The sequence below is a fragment of the Rhinoraja longicauda genome, chromosome 36, assembly GCF_053455715.1.
Source record: "Rhinoraja longicauda isolate Sanriku21f chromosome 36, sRhiLon1.1, whole genome shotgun sequence".
Taxonomy (NCBI): domain Eukaryota; kingdom Metazoa; phylum Chordata; class Chondrichthyes; order Rajiformes; family Arhynchobatidae; genus Rhinoraja; species Rhinoraja longicauda.
Genome location: NC_135988.1, coordinates 17,383,097 through 17,395,142, shown reverse-complemented (window position 1 = coordinate 17,395,142; position 12,046 = coordinate 17,383,097). Strand labels below are relative to the sequence as shown.

At 49.5% G+C, this 12,046-nt stretch overlaps 1 protein-coding gene across 1 annotated transcript in view; it reads right to left on the bottom strand.

Annotated features, from left to right (window-relative positions):
- LOC144610420 (tumor necrosis factor receptor superfamily member 10B-like) overlaps positions 1-12,046 on the bottom strand; it is a 28,618-nt gene that overhangs the window by 14,889 nt on the left and 1,683 nt on the right. The window lies entirely within an intron of this gene.

Below are 12,046 nucleotides of genomic sequence, written 5' to 3'. Positions count from 1 at the left end.
AGGGAAACACGCCCTTCGGCCCATCGCGCCATGCTGAGCAAGACCCCCGATCTAAACTAGTTCCATTTGCCCGCATTTCACCCATCGCCCTCCATACCTATCCTATACCTTCCCCCTCCCACACCCTAACCTCCCCCACCATCCTCCCCACCCACCCCCACCCCCCACCTAACCCTCCCCACCCACCCCCCCCCACCAAACCTCCCCCACCATCCTCCCTACCCACCCCCACTCCCCCCTAACCTCCCCCACCCACCCCCACCATCCACCCCACCAACCCCAACCTCCCCCCACCATCTTCCCCCACCATCCTCCCCACCCTCCCCCACCATCCTCCCCACCCACCCCCCCCACCGTCCTCCCCACCCTCCCCCACCATCCTCCCCACCCACCCTCACCCCCCAATCTTTGCACATCCCCAATCCTTCCCACTCGTCACTTTAATTTAATGTTTCATGTATCTTGTGTTTTTATGACTGTTGGCAGATCAATTTCCCTCCTGGGATGAATAAAGTTCTATCGTATCGTATCATATTGTGTATACATGTATCTGTCTTTTAAATGTCAAACTGTCTTCTAAATTTAGTTTAGTTTAAAGGTACAGCACGGAAACAACACCCTCGGCCTCATGCTCCACCTGTTGCACATGAGTTTGACTTGATTGTGTTAATGTATGGTATTATCTGATCTGTTTGGATACTGTGCATAGCAAAGCTTTTCACTGTACCTCAGTACACGTGACAGTAATAAACCTGAACCTAATTGGGCTAATTTCACTTTTCCCGACTCTCATTGTGAAGAAGGGTCCCGAACCGAAACGTCACCTGTCCATGTTCCCCACAGATGCTGCCTGACCCGCTGAGTTACTCCAGCACTCTGTGAAACGTCACCTATCCATGTTCCCCACAGATGCTGCCTGACCCGCTGAGTTACTCCAGCACTCTGTGAAACGTCACCTATCCATGTTCCCCACAGATGCTGCCTGACCCGCTGAGTTACTCCAGCACTCTGTGAAACGTCACCTATCCATGTTCCCCACAGATGCTGCCTGACCCGCTGAGTTACTCCAGCACTCTGTGTTTCCTGTAAACTTACTTGTTCACCGAAAATTTATTATAACACTGCATAACATCGAAAACAAGTGAATAAAAAATAGCTTAGTGTCATTAATAGGAATGACTGCTGACAGCACAATAAACCTGCCGCGACTGATCCACCATGACCGTGCTGCCCACAGTGGTTTTACTGCTCTGGAATTGCCTGAAGAAAGGGGGTTTCCTCACATGACACGAGATTAGCTGGAATTCCAGGAGAAATCAGCCGGCCTCAGTGATTTGCCGGGGGAAATAGCGTGTCATTTCTCAGCAGAGGTTGGACAGTTTCCAGAGCACATGAAGGCAGCCTGAGATGGCCAAACAGTCTTCATTCGTAGCCACCTATCTCTGGTGAGGAAGGAACTGCAGACGCTGGTTCAAACCGGGTCTGAAGAAGGGTCTCGATTCGAAACGTCACCCGTTCCTTCTCTCCAGAGATGCTGCCCGTCCCGCTGAGTTACTGCAGCATTTTGTGTCTATCCACCCCTCACTTGCCAGGCTTTGTCATGCCCTTCCTCTCTTGCAGAATTCTCCCTCCTCCCCTCCCCTCCCCTCCTCTACCACAATCTTGCCGATCCAAAACGGCGCCCTATCCATCCAGAGATGCTGCCTGAGTTGATGAGTTACTGCAAGACTGTGTTTTTTTCTAGGTGAGCACACACACGCACACCACACACACGCACACGCACACACGCACACACAAAAAAACACACACACACATACACACACACACAATCCACAAAACCACACACAAACTACATACACACACACAAATACACACACACACATACCACCACACACACATCACACGCAAACACACACACAAAACCACACACACACACACACAAACAAAACCACACACACACACACACCACCACACACGCAAACACACACAACCACAAAACCACACACACACCACCACACACGCAAACACACACAACCACACACACACACACCACGCACACAAAACCACACACACACAAAACCACACACACACACACACGCACACACAAAACCACACACACACAAAACCACACACACACACACACACACACACAAATACACACACACACATAGCACCACACACACACCACACAAAACCACCCCCTCCCCCATGACCCTGTGACTACATTGTCTTTGGTAAGTTTCCCATTAGCGTAGAGGGGTGGCAGAATGAATCTATCACAGATGAAGCTGGCGTGCAGGACGTGAGCGTGAGGGGGTCTGTTTGTTCACTTGTCCTCAGGGATTGAGAGGGAAAACCCTTGAATGTTCATCAGGAAATTCAACAGATGTCGAGTGAAGGAAAATGGTCACGTGTCAACAACACCGACTTCCTGAGAATAGAGTTATACTCTTAAATCTACAGTAGTCTTTCTCAATGTCACGCGCCGAATTAAAACAAGAGTGATAGCAACGCGATTAGTTCCATGAGACGTTGCCCTGCGCTGGCAACTATGCCCGCCCTTGTGGACCAAAGGACAACTATGTTGCCTGACCCGCTGAGTTACTCCAGCACTCTGTGAAACGTCACCTATCCATGTTCTCCACAGATGCTGCCTGACCCGCTGAGTTACTCCAGCACTCTGTGTTTCCCTGTAAACTTATTGGTTTCCCGGAAATTTATTATAACACTGCATAACGTCGAAAACTAGTGAATAAGTGACAGGATACAAAATACCACACTTGGGCAGGAGGCAAACTAGATCGTGGGAGTAATATTATCTAGGCTGAGGTACTCATCTATATATTAAAACTCTCGTTTGTTCGTTTGTCTGTCCCTGAACTACAGCCATGATAGCGTGACAATTCTAGTCCCACCTTACTCACCGTCGTCCCTTTGGTGCTAATGGAAGAAGTTTCATTGAAATTGGTGTTATATTTTTTAAGTTATTCACATTTTAAAGTTTAAATATATCTCCCAGGGAGGGAGGGGGGAGAGAGGGAGGGGGTGGGGAGGGAGGGAAGGAGGATAAGGGGGGTTGAGGGGGATGGAGTCGAGGGGAAGGGGAGGGGGAAGGGGAGGGAGAGAGGGGGGAGGAAGGATAAGGGGGTCCAAGTTTGCGGATGACACGAAGCTGGGGGGCAGTGTTAGCTGTGAGGAGGATGCTAGGAGGCTGCAAGGTGACTTGGATAGGTTAGGTGAGTGGGCAAATGCATGGCAGATGCAGTATAATGTGGATAAATGTGAAGTTATCCACTTTGGTGGCAAGAACAGGAAAGCAGACTATTACCTGAATGGTGGCCGATTAGGAGAAGGGGAGATGCAACGAGACCTGGGTGTCGTGGTGCACCAGTCATTGAAACTAGGCATGCAGGTGCAGCAGGCAGTGAAGAAAGCGAATGGTATGTTGGCATTCATAGCGGGGGGATTTGAGTATAGGAGCAGGGAGGTTCTGCTGCAGTTGTACAGGGCATTGGTGAGACCACACCTGGAGTATTGCGTACAGTTTTGGTCTCCTAATCTGAGGAAAGACATTCTTGCCATAGAGGGAGTACAGAGAAGGTTCACCAGATTGATTCCTGGGATGGCAGGACTTTCATATGAAGAAAGACTGGATAGTCTCGGCTTGTACTCGCTGGAATTTAGAAGATTGAGGGGGGTCTTATAGAAACTTACAAAATTCTTAAGGGGTTGGACAGGCTAGATGCAGGAAGATTGTTCCCGATGTTGGGGAAGTCCAGAACCAGGGGTCACAGCTTAAGGATAAGGGGGAAGTCTTTTAGGACCGAGATGAGAACGTTTGTTTTCACACAGAGAGTGGTGAATCTGTGGAATTCTCTGCCACAGAAGGTAGTTGAGGTCAGTTCATTGGCTATATTTAAGAGGGAGTTAGATGTGGCCCTTGTGGCTAAAGGGATCAGTGGGTATGGAGAGAAGGCAGGTACGGGATACTGAGTTGGATGATCAGCCATGATCATATTGAATGATCATATTGCAGGCTCGAAAGGCCAAATGGCCTACTCCTGCACCTATTTTCTATGTTTCTATATCCCTCAAAACCATTCTACCACGCACCTGTCCCCGTGTCTGTCAAATGCTGTTATAGTCCCTGCCCCAACTACCTCCTCTGGCAGCTTGTTCCATACACCCACAACCCTGTGTGGAAATGTTGCCCCTCGGGTTCATATTAAATCTTTCCCCTCTCACCTTGAACCTGTGGCCTCAGCTTCTCGATTCCCCTACCAGGGGTAACAGTTGAGAGTTTAGTTTAGTTTAGTTTGGAGATGCAGCGCGGAAACAGGCCATTCGGCCCATCGAGTCCGCGCCGACCAGCGATCCCCGCACGTTAACACTCTCCTACACACACCAGGGACAATTTACTTTGTTCACTTGTCCTCAGGGATTGAGAGGAAAAACCTTTGGAATGTTCATCAGGGAATTCAACGGATGTCGAGTGAAGGAAAATGGTCACCTGTCAACAACACCGACTTCCTGGGAATAGAGTTATACTCTTAAATCTACAGTAGTCTTTCTCAATGTCATTGGACCTTCCTGTTGCATCAGCTTGTCCAACGATTAAGACAAATGTGCTGCTGAATTACACGCGCCGAATTAAAACAAGAGTGAAAACAATGCGATTAGTTCCATGAGACATCGCCCTGCGCTGGCAACTATGCCCGCCCTTGTGGACCAAAGGACAACTATGCTGCCTGACCCGCTGAGTTACTCCAGCACTCTGTGAAACGTCACCTATCCATGTTCTCCACAGATGCTGCCTGACCCGCTGAGTTACTCCAGCACTCTGTGAAACGTCACCTATCCGTGTTCTCCACAGATGCTGCATGACCCTGAATTATTATCTGAATGGTGTCAAGTTAGGAAGAGGGGATGTTCAACGAGATCTGGGTGTCCTAGTGCATCAGTCACTGAAAGGAAGCATGCAGGTACAGCAGGCAGTGAAGAAAGCCAATGGAATGTTGGCCTTCATAACAAGAAGAGTTGAGTATAGGAGCAAAGAGGTCCTTCTACAGTTGTACCGGGCCCTGGTGAGACCGCACCTGGAGTACTGTGTGCAGTTTTGGTCTCCAAATTTGAGGAAGGATATTCTTGCTATTGAGGGCGTGCAGCGTAGGTTCACTAGGTTAATTCCCGGAATGGCGGGACTGTCGTATGTTGAAAGGCTGGAGCAATTAGGCTTGTATACACTGGAAACGGATGTCGAGTGAAGGAAAATGGTCACATGTCAACAACACCGACTTCCTGGGAATAGAGTTATACTCTTAAATCTACAGTAGTCTTTCTCAATGTCATTGGACCTTCCTGTTGCATCAGCTTGTCCAACGATTAAGACAAATGTGCTGCTGAATTACACGCGCCGAATTAAAACAAGAGTGAAAACAACGCGATTAGTTCCATGAGACGTCGCCCTGCGCTGGCAACTATGCCCGCCCTTGTGGACCAAAGGACAACTATGCTGCCTGACCCGCTGAGTTACTCCAGCACTCTGTGAAACGTCACCTATCCGTGTTCTCCACAGATGCTGCCTGACCCGCTGAGTTACTCCAGCACTCTGTGAAACGTCACCTATCCGTGTTCTCCACAGATGCTGCCTGACCCGCTGAGTTACTCCAGCACATTGTGAAACGTCATATTGAATGGCGTTTAGTTTGGAGATGCAGCGCGGAAACAGGCCATTCGACCCATCGAGTCCGCGCCGACCAGCGATCCCCGCACACTGACACTCTCCTACACACACCAGGGACAATTTACACTTATACCAATCCAATTAACATAAACAATCTACACATTTTTGGAGTGTGGGAGGAAACTGAAGATCTCAGAGAAAACCCACGCGGGTCAATAGACAATAGACGCAGGAAGAGGCCATTCGGCCCTTCGAGGCAGCACCGCCATTCAATGTGATCATGGCAGATCATTCTCAATCAGTACCCCGTTCCTGCCTTCTCCCCATACCCCCTGACTCCGCTATCCTTAAGAGCTCTATCTAGCTCTCTCTTGAATGCATTCAGAGAATTGGCCTCCACTGCCTTCTGAGGCAGAGAATTCCACAGATTCACAACTCTCTGACTGAAAAAGTGTTTCCTCATCTCAGTTCTAAATGGCCTACCCCTTATTCTTAAACTGTGGCCCCTGGTTCTGGACTCCCCCAACATTGGGAACATGTTTCCTGCCTCTAATGTGTCCAACCCCTTAATAATCTTATACGTTTCGATAAGGTCACGGGGAGATCGCGCAAACTCCGTACAGACAGCACCCGTAGTCGGGATCGAACCCGGGTTTCCGGCGCTGCAAGGCGGCAGGTCTACCCGCTGCGCCACCGTGACCGCCCTAAAGCTGAGAACTTTGGTTGCAGGATGAGGTTCGGTTGCCAACTTCCTCACTCCCAAATACGGGACAAGGTGACGTCACCGCCTCGCGCCCCACGTGACCTCACGCATTGGTGGAGCGGGAGCACGTGGCCGCTGGCTGGGTGAGGTCACGTGGGGCGGTGAGGTCACCCCTCGTCCCGTATTTGGGAGAGAGGAAGTTGGCAACCCTACTAATATGGGACAAGGGCGGTCCCGTACGGGACAAACTAACTTAGCCCAAAATACGGGATGTCACGGCTAATACGGGAAGACTAGGGTGAGGTGAGACAGCAAACAACCTCTGCACAGGGTGGGGCAGGTAGTTGCTACATACTCTTCAACTTAGTCACCACATTCCTCTGCCGGTCGTGTACGGCGCAGGCGTGACACACACACACAAACACACACACGCACGCACACACACACACACAGACACACACACACACAGACACACACAGACACACAGAAACAGACACACACACACACAGACACACACACACACACACAGACACACACACACACACACAGACGCACGCACACACACACACACAGACACACACACACACACACACAGACACACACACACACAGACACACACACACACACACACACACACAGACGCACGCACACACACACACACAGACACACACACACAGACACACAGAAACACACACACACAGACACACACACACACAGACACACACACACACACACAGACACAGACACACACAGACACACACACACACACAAACACACAGAATATAGAACAGCACAGGAACAGGCCCTTCTACCCACAATGTCCGTGTGGAACATGATGCCAAGTCATAGAAGGAATGGTTGACGTTCCGGGTCGAGACTGAAGAAGGGTCTCGACCCCAAACGTCACCCATCCCTTCTCTCCCAAGATGCTGCCTGACCCGCTGAGTTACTCCAGCATTTTGTGTCTACCTTCGATTTTAACCAGCATCTGCAGTTTTTTTTCCTACACATGATGCCAGGCTAAACTGGTCTCATCTGCCTGTACATGATCCATAGCCCTCCACTCTCTGCACTTCCATGTTCCCATTCTCCTAAACACCACTATTGTATCGGGCCGAATGGCCTACTCCTGCACCTATTGTCTATTATTGTCTGTTGTGCATTATCTCCGGCAGTGCATTCCAGGCCCCCACCACCCTCTGTGTAAACCTACCCACGCACGTAGACACAAAATGTTGGAGTAACTCAGCAGGTCAGGCAGCATCTAGGAGAGAGGAAATGGGTGACGTTTCGGGTCGAGACCCTTCTTTTGACTGATTTTAGGGGGGCGGGACAAAGGAAGGTTATAGGTGGAGACAGGAAGACAGTGGGAGAACTGGGGAGGGGGAGGGGAAGAGAGGGACAGAGGAACTATCTAAAGTTAGAGAAGTCGATGTTCATACCACTGGGCTGCAAGCTGCCCAAGCGAAATATGAGGTGCTGTTCCTCCAATTTGCGGTGGGCCTCACTATGACACTGGAGGAGGCCCTGGACAGAAAGGTCAGACTGGGAGTGGGAGGTGGAGTTGAAGTGCTCAGCCACCGGGAGATCAGGTTGGTTAAGGCGGACTGAGCGAAGGTGTTGAGCGAAACAATCGCCGAGCTTGCGAGTTAAAGTAAGAAATGTTTAAATTTAGCAGATACAATGCGGAAACCGACCCTTCGGCCCACCGAGTCCGCGCCAACCAGCGATCCCCGCGCATTAACAACATCCTACACACACTAGGGACAATTTACACTTATTCCCAGCCAATTAACCTACAAACCTGTATGTCTTTGGAGTGTGGGAGGAAACCGAAGATCTCAGAGAAAACCCACCCGGGTCACGGGGAGAACGTACAAACTCCGTACAGACGGCACCCGCAGTCGGGATCGGAACCCGGGTCTCCGGTGCTGCATTCGCTGTAAGGCAGCAACTCTACCGCTGTGCCACCATGCCGCCCGACAGGAGTAGGCTCCTCCTGCCGCTGTAGGAGTGGCGGTTGTAATGTGTGATTGTAGATCTGCTTCTGTGGCCAGCACACAAAGGGTGGCCTGGGTTGCGTGGGAGCGGGGAGCAAGGACAAACCCTTGTAACAGCGGGACACTGCAGACCGCAGTGAGGGTGGGCGGAGGGGGGTCAGACCTCCACCAGGGAACTCAATGGGCCCTTTGATCAAATGGAAATGAAGTCTATGTGTGGCTTCATTCTTTCTGGTGGCACAGCGGTAGAGTTGCTGCCTTACAGCGAATGCAGCACCGGAGACCCGGGTTCGATCCCGACTGCGGGTGCCGTCTGTACGGAGTTTGTACGTTCTCCCCGTGACCCGGGTGGGTTTTCTCTGAGATCTTCGGTTTCCTCCCACACTCCAAAGACATACAGGTTTGTAGGTTAATTGGCTGGGAATAAGTGTAAATTGTCCCTAGTGTGTGTAGGATGTTGTTAATGCAGTTTTGTTTAATTTTTACAAAGAGACACAGAGTGCTGGAGTAACTCAGCGGGTCAGGCAGCATCTCTGGAGAACATGGATAGGTGACATTTCACAGAGTGCCGGAGTAACTCAGCGGGTCAGGCAGCATCTGTGGCGAACATGGATAGGTGATGTTTGGTTCGGGGCCCTCCTTCGGACTATTTAATTCAGTTTAGTTTAGAGATACAGCACGGAAACAGGCCCTTCAGCCCACTGAGTCTACATCGACCATCGATCACCCGTTCACACTAGTTCTATGTTATCCCACTTTCTCATCCACTCCCGACACACCAGGGGCAATTTACAGAAGGCCAATTAACCTACAAACCCACATGTCTTTGGAATTCAGTTTTTTTTTCCCGACCTCAATCAAGGCATCCTCTGAAGATTTAGAAATGTTTCCAGATTGTAAGTTGGTGAATTAGTTACAAGTGTCAGGCACAGCGAGCATGGGACACAAAATATCGGACACCCTTCTCGACCCGAAACGTCACCCGTTCCTTCTCTCCAGAGATGCTGCCTGTCCCGATGAGTTACTCCAGCGTTTTGTGTCTATCTATGGCTAGGTGACGTTTCGGGTCGTGAAACCCTTCTTCAGACTGGGAAGACGAGAGGGAAACGAGAGGGTATCGACGATGATATGGAGAGATAAAGAACAATGAATAAAAGATACGCGAAATGAAAAATGATCAGTCTGATGAAGGGTCTCGACCCGAAACGTCACCCATTCCTTCTCTCCTGAGATGCTGCCTGTCCCGCTGAGTTACTCCAGCATTTTGTGTCTACCTTCAATTTGAACCAGCATCTGCAGTTATTTTCCTTCAAAATGAAAGATAATTCCTCCGGATCTCCTCCCACATCCTAAAGACGTACGGGTTTGTAGGTTAATTGTTCCTCTGTAAATAGCCCCCTAGTGTGTAGGGAGCGGATGAGAATGTGGGATAACATAGAACGTGTGTGAACGGGTGATCAAAGGTCAGCATGGACCCGGTGGGCCGAAGGGTCTGTTTACGTGCTGCGTCTTTCAATCAATCGAATTCAGTAATTCATCCTGAAGAATGGTACTGACCTGAAAGGCCAACTGTCCACAGGTGCTGCCAGACTGCTCCACACTGTGTGTTTCTTTGCACTGTCTAAATAATTCACCCACTTTTTAACACCAGTAAGAATCAGCCAAGGAGCGCTGGAATCACCAAACTCAGTTTTAATCAACAATCTTCAAAACACCGTCATCCGAGACCGTCACGAGAACCTAGGAGCGTTCAGATTCCTGGAAACATGACTTCTTTACACCACTGCTGGAGTAGTTGCTCCAGTTTGAACCAAATCCACCACCTCCAGGCATCCAAATACACTAAATGCCCCGTCACAAATCATCCATGAACACATTCCCTATCGTCAGAGGGTGGTGAACCTGTGGATTTAGAAACATAGAAAATAGGTGCAGGAGGAGGCCATTCGGCCCTTCGAGCCAGCACCGTCATTCAATGTGATCATGGCTGATCATCCACAATCAGTAACCTGTGCCTGTCTTCTCCCCATAACCCTTGACTCCACTACCCCCAGAGCTCTATCTAACTCTCTCTTAAATAATTTCACTGCCATTGCCACAGACGTCTGCGGAGACCAAGTCAATGATTTCTTTTTAAAAGGAGGAGATTGACATATTCATGATTAGTGCGGGTGTCGGGGGTTATGGGGAGAAGGCAGGAGAATGGGGTTAGGAGGGTGAGATAGATCAGCCATGATTGAATGGCAGAGCAGACTCGATGGGCTGAATGGCCTAATTCTGCTCCAACACCTTATGAACGTGGATAGGACAGGTTTGAACCACAAGCTGGCACATAGGACATAGGACTTGTGTAGCTGGGACCATTTGGCCAGTGTGGGCAGGTTGGGCTGAAGGGCCTGGCTCCACACTGTATCATTCTATCACTCTAACGAGTCACCATTCTGTAACTAATTAAGTCAATCGCTTCCAACAAGTAAAATGGTTGGTGCACAGTTTTATCACATTACATATGTAATGTAGAGGTAGAGTTGCTGCCTCACAGCACCAGAGACCCAGGTTCAACCTTGAATACAGGTGCTGTCTATACTGAGTTTGTATGTTCTTCCTGTGCTCTGATTTCCTAGGCTAGATGCGGGAAGATTGTTCCCGATGTTGGGGAAGTCCAGAACCAGGGGTCACAGCTTAAGGATAAGGGGGAAGTCTTTTAGGACCGAGATGAGAAAACATTTCTTCACACAGAGAGTGGTGAGTCTGTGGAATTCTCTGCCACAGAAGGTAGTTGAGGCCAGTTCATTGGCTATATTTAAGAGGTAGTTAGATGTGGCCCTTGTGGCTAAAGGGATCAGGGGGTATGGAGAGAAGGCAGGTACAGGTTACTGAGCTGGATGATCAGCCATGATCATATTGAATGGCGGTGCAGGCTCGAAGGGCCGAATGGCCTACTCCTGCACCTATTTTCTATGTTCCTATGTTTCATGCCACACTCTAAAGACGTGCGGGTTTGTAGGTTAATTGGCCTCTGTTATAGTTGTCCCCATATGTGTGGGATCTTACTAGTGTGCGGGTGATTGCTGGTCGGCAATTGCTGTATCCTCGCTGTATCTTTAAACTAATCCCTCTCAAACTATCTACATTCACTTGTTGTCACCATTCAGGTGATTAATCAAATAAATCACTTCCAAAAAGGAAACCGATTAGAGCACATCTTTACCATGTTACTGCAGTAACACTAAAAAAGCCACAGAGTGCTGGAGTGACTCAGCAGGTCAGGCAGCGTCTCGGAACATGGATAGAGGACGTGTCTGGTCAGGACCCTTCGTCAGGTGTTTTTTTTTGTAAACCAGCGTCTGAAGTTCCTGGTTTCTCCACGGTGGCACAACACAGAGCTCCACATGAGGGAAATCTCTATTACTGATTTCAATACCAATCTGTGTTCTGTATACACCTTGTGGTGAGTAATCGACAATTTGAGTCGGCCAATTATGGGTTTACAATATCCGAGAATGTCCGGAAGATGAAAGGAATGAATTTCCAATGGTTTAATGTTGAAAGGTAAGGCTGCCTTTGCCTTGCACACGCCTGTTTCCTGTTGTTTTACAGCACCGGCTCTCTGTGCCAACCCCTCAGGCTGAATAGGCACAATGGAATGCAGAGACATGT